The sequence below is a fragment of the Phodopus roborovskii genome, unplaced genomic scaffold (assembly GCF_943737965.1).
Source record: "Phodopus roborovskii unplaced genomic scaffold, PHOROB, whole genome shotgun sequence".
Taxonomy (NCBI): Eukaryota; Metazoa; Chordata; class Mammalia; order Rodentia; family Cricetidae; genus Phodopus; species Phodopus roborovskii.
This window is the reverse complement of record NW_026126433.1, coordinates 29,334,969-29,340,191: the sequence shown is the minus strand read 5'-3', so window position 1 is coordinate 29,340,191 and position 5,223 is coordinate 29,334,969.

The following is a 5,223-nucleotide window of genomic DNA, read 5'->3' as shown; positions in this document are numbered from 1 at the left end:
ATTTAATGAAACCAGGTGGTCCATCAGCAGGGTCCTAGTGCCCCCTGGGGACTGCTTTTGTGTCCTTCCTCCATGGGTAGACTCTAAGCCATCAGCAGTCAGCAGTCACCGTCTGCCAAATCAGAGGCAAGAGGAAATGAGATGAGATGCCAGTCCTAGGGACAAAGTGACAGCATGGATCTCAAACAACCATTGTCTAGAATAGGAGCAACAGCTGAACCCTCACTCTTCATTCTCATAAAGTGCGACGGGAACAAAGTCAAGGAATCCCAGGGAGTGGCCATCTCCCCAGACCCTGGGAGTCTAAGCTTGACTTGAGTATAAAGGATTAAAAGAGGAGGGGTGTTAGAACCATATTTCTATCTGTGAAACACCAGGCAGCTCATATGTACACATTTCTCTCCACTAAGACCTAATTTTCCACCATTTTCCTTGATTTGTGGCTCTCTTTTACCCATTTTCTTGATTTAATGCCCAATTATTTTTTGTCCCATTGCCAGTAAAACAAAATATTTCATAACTGCTTCTGTGAGGTTTTTGGATACTATTTTAAATACATAACTTACACTTCCTATATCGCAAATCTGGAAAAAAAAAATCTAGTGAATACCTGAACACCTACTTATGGATTCTACATTTTCTCAACAAGCTGACATAAACTTGACAGTTCAGAGCACCATGCCAAACTTTAACAAATTTCCAGCAACCTCCTTGCAGGCTCCACCCAGCATCCTCTCAGCATCGCCTCCAAGGGTCTCACTTCACCCTCTCCCCACCTCTCCTCCATAGCCATGAGTGACAGAGCTGGTATGTCAGCTGACTGTCTGTTTCCATACCTGCCTAGTCCCACACATGCCTCCAGTGACCAGGTGGTCTCCTCTGGCTCACTATGCTGGTGTGTGCACAGTAGCCTAGATTAGGAAAGTGAGCGTTTTAGATCAACCCTCTTCTAATTTTCTTACAGGCATAAATCTGTGGATTTCCTTCTGTGTCCTAGAAATGGAAATTAAACCCCCAGACCAATGGGTCTGGCTTTGGAATTTGAAGAGGGAGATTCTAAGACATCAAGAGGCATGCCTTCTGACTGTTAAAATCCTTTTCCCAATCTAAGCTTGTTTTGGCCTAATTTTTGCGTGCAACATATACAAGGACAGTAGTGCAGAAAATAATCTTACAGAATCTGTCTCTGTTTTGTTTGACAATCTCCCTTCTTTGTCTGCCCATCCTGTTTCATGGCTTACATTATTCTGTCCTCAAGAGTAAAATTAATTTTGTTTAGAGAAGTATGTGTGAACTTCAAGAAAGTGTATAGAGATTCTGGAAATTGGGGTATTCAGAGATCATTACCACTGAACCTTTCCTGGAAATGTGGCCTCTCAAACCCAAGCCAACTCCCACAACTGGAATATTTATTATTCATGCACAACCCCCCCCCAGACAACCCCAAGTTCTGTCACACTGGGTACTGAAATCTCTGTTTGAATTCTATCATCTAGAAGAGACAGCTAACCTCAGACTAAGTTCCCGACCAAATGAGCAGGGCTGAGATTCAGGTGTGTACGATCTAGAGAAACAGGGAGGAAGGACAGCAGAAAACAATGAGCCCCAAACCAAGCCCAATCACTAGAGAGAGCAGAGGCAAGAAAAGGAAGCTACAGCACTAATTCAAATAGAAAGTTCAAATAGAGTTTAGTTAGTGCTGGGTAAGAAGGAATTTCTTCAAGGACACCAAAGTAGGAGGGCTATCTAAGAGACAAGTCTCACATTAAAACGGGCTGTATTACACTTTGTACCAGCCCAGATCAGCCTGACCTAATAGGATGAAAGATGGTGATACCACTGATGACAGTATCTTGATGGACTTGGGAGAAGCATCTGGAACTGTGGGAAAACCTGATAGAACTTTTGGCCCTGTGTGTTTGTGGGAGCCAGGGGCTCAGCTTGGAAACAGAATCAGCAGAGCCCAGCACAACTTGACTTACCTGGATTGACAGCCTCCTCCTACACTAACATCCCAGCTAGGGAACAGAGCTCAGTGACCACCCTGAACGAGGCCCTTGTTCTCCTTGCCCTGTCCACAAAGACAAGTTAACTGAGTATTTTCTTCTCCTGGGGTTGGAAGAGCCCATAGAGACCTGAAAGACAGCAGACCATCCCCGATTTCAGCTACAACATTGGCCCTTAAATCCTTTTTCCAGAAGACCCCCACTGAAGATTTTCACCAAGAATAGTCCAGTGAGGAGACAAAGACAGAGAGCATGATCACATAAGATCTGTTCATTTTGAACAACATGCTCTCACCTCTTACAAACTTAAAACAAGAAAGGGCTGGGAAGAGGGCTCTGCCTGTGAAATGCTCTATGTAAGAACTAGAGAAAAGCCAGGTGCAGTGGTGTCTGCCTGTAATCCCAGCACTGAGAAGATAGAAACCAGAGAATCCACAGAACTTAGCAGACAGTCTAAATCAGTGAGTATTTCTTGAAAAAGATTGCCTCTTTGCAAGAGCCAGGTAGAGTTTCTCATAGCTTAACCTATAAGCTGGAAAGGGGCCTGTTTACCTTCACCCCATATTTTCTAGGGGAATTTTAAAGTTAATTAAGTAAAGGAATGGGACCAAGGAGGATTTCCTCTCTTATGACTCCTTACTTTTTACTGTATCAGGCATAGCTAGCTATAAAATAAGAAATCTGGTCTTATATAAAGGCAAGAGACATTTATACAGTGAAGTGACTATAGTTGATGGAGTTTTAGAGTGCTAATAAATAACACCTTTTTCTGCTTCACCTAGAGATTAAAACCAAATCAGAGACACACTCAGGAGTCATATAGGCAGAATTGAAAATACCACCAATATTATTGCTCATGAGGTTTTAAATCTGTGAACAAGGGCACTTGCTAATGCTTAATCCCCTAATTCATCAGATTCTCCCACACACACCTTCCCAAAGTTCAGGTCAAGAGATTCGCAAGCCAGCAAATCTTACAGTGGAGCCCAGGGAGCTGAGCCACTCACTCCAGCTGCTCAGTCCTTTCCAGCATTCAATTATTCTTGGCCTTTATATGAAGGAGAGGATAAAGAATGGGCACCACTGTTATTCCAAAGGGCAACCCTTCAAACAGGCATCTATGGCCAAGGGAACTGTCCTCTGTGCCAACTAATAAGATCTCCTTCAAGTGAACACCACCTTGGAACATATAGTCTATTTTAGTATTGTGTCCATTACTCAGAATGCTGTGGTCTTCTGTTGGAGAATCCAGTCTAGAGCCTGGAGTTAATTCTTTAGTTATCTTTGGTCATAGCAGAGTTTCATCTCTAAGTGGGAAGTAACCAAGAATTCTTAGAGTGCAGCAAGTAGGTACCATTTAAGGTCAAGATGAGTATGACAATGAGAAGATGAATCACATTCTTGTATGAGCTAAAAACTGATGCTGAAATTTGATGGGTGTTTACCTCACAGTGGCATCCAGGAATTAAGATTTAGTCACTGCAGTGAAACTTCCCAAAACTAAAAATAGGAGTCTATGTGGTAACAATAATTTTTTGATGATTGTTTTTAAAGCCACATCCAAGTATAAGAAGGTATCTTGCAAGTATAATGAAGATGTTGAAATACTGGTCCTTCTGTTTATTTGTGTATGAGCAGGAACATATGGAATCTTGGTGGAGAACCCTTCTTTGCATCATCCAAACATGTAACTGGCTTGGATAAAGGATTTATAGATTGGCAACTTAGAGGAGGATAGTTTTCGTGTCATTAAATTCTGGTATGACTATAGGAAGAAATCATGCTGACTGCATTGCAGTGCATTGAGTAAACGTGTGTGGGAGGTTTAGCTGACAGTGTGCCTCTTACCAGGAAATGAGTGCAGCACCACCAGCTGTTAGTCAGGAAAGGATGATGGCTCAGATGAGCAAGCCATTTTTAACTACATCTTAGTTTCAAAAGCTGGATTCATTGTCTTTTCTACATGTTCCATTGTTGGCCATGAGCTCGGTGAAACCATCTCCTAGAGACTGCAAATTAGTAATGGAATTCAAAAGGTGGATGGGAAGAGAAGGTGGCACATTGAAGTGTAATGAGAAATTTGAGACTCCAGAGCCAAAAGCAGGTTCTGAAGCCACAGCTTTAAAACCCTGGTGGTGGAGTCAGGGTGGTGGCTCAGTGGGTCAGGACACTGGCTGCACAAGCAGAAGGTCCTGAGCTCAGAACTCCAAAACCCAAGTAAAGACCAGGGTGTGGGGCCTGGCACAATGGTACAGTGGTTAAGTGTGCTTGCTGCTTTTGTAGAGGACCCAATTGGTCCTCACAGGGCAGTTCCCAGTACTCACAACCCTCTGTAATCCATTTCCAAAGGATCTTGCACTCTCTCCTGGCCTCTGCAGGTACTGCATATATATGGTGCACAGACTTACTTGTGGGCAAAACACATAAGTAAAAACAAATAAATCTGGCTGGCAGTGGAAGTCACCATCCGGCCAGGCCAACTGGCAACACCACTACAATGACCAAATGTGTGATGGGAAGGCGGGAAAAACGGAAGAGCAGAGCAGTGTGTAGGTAAGTGGAGACTTGGTGTCAAATGTCTCCTTGCCCAGTGGGGTTAGCAGGGCGGTGGGAATGAGCCTGGAGCCTAAGCAGACACAGATACAGCCCTGGAACATGGATCCCAGCCCCTCAGGATCTCCCCAGCTCTTTACAATGATGGAAACCCAAGAACAGTTTACTTTCTGGATTGGACCTCCTCAAAGGACACAAAGGTCTGTTATGCCACCAGAGGCCATGCTGGTGCCTGTGGTCCATGCTGCTGCCCCAGGCTGTGATAAAAACCAAGATCCACGTGGGTGTACACTGACTGAAGCCTAGGTGATGTCCTCGGTTTTTGTGGCCTTGGGGAACCATGTTGATGTGAGTGGCTCATATAGCCACCTGAGGCCATGTTAAGGCCTGTGACTGTGATCTGTGCGGCCACTGATGGCCATAAGTGAGCCTCCTGATACTGCTGGGGGGGTCATGTTAATATCTGTGACCCATGCTACCACCCAAGACCATGTGGAAATCCATGGTCAGTGCTGCCATCTGAGGTCGTATTGATGTTAAAGGGCTGTGCATCAGACCAGGGACCAATTCAGTATGAGTGCCCTGTACAGACATCAGAGGCCATTTTGATGTCAATGGTCCAGTCCATATAGTCACTGAAGGCTATATATGGGTCTGTGGTCAT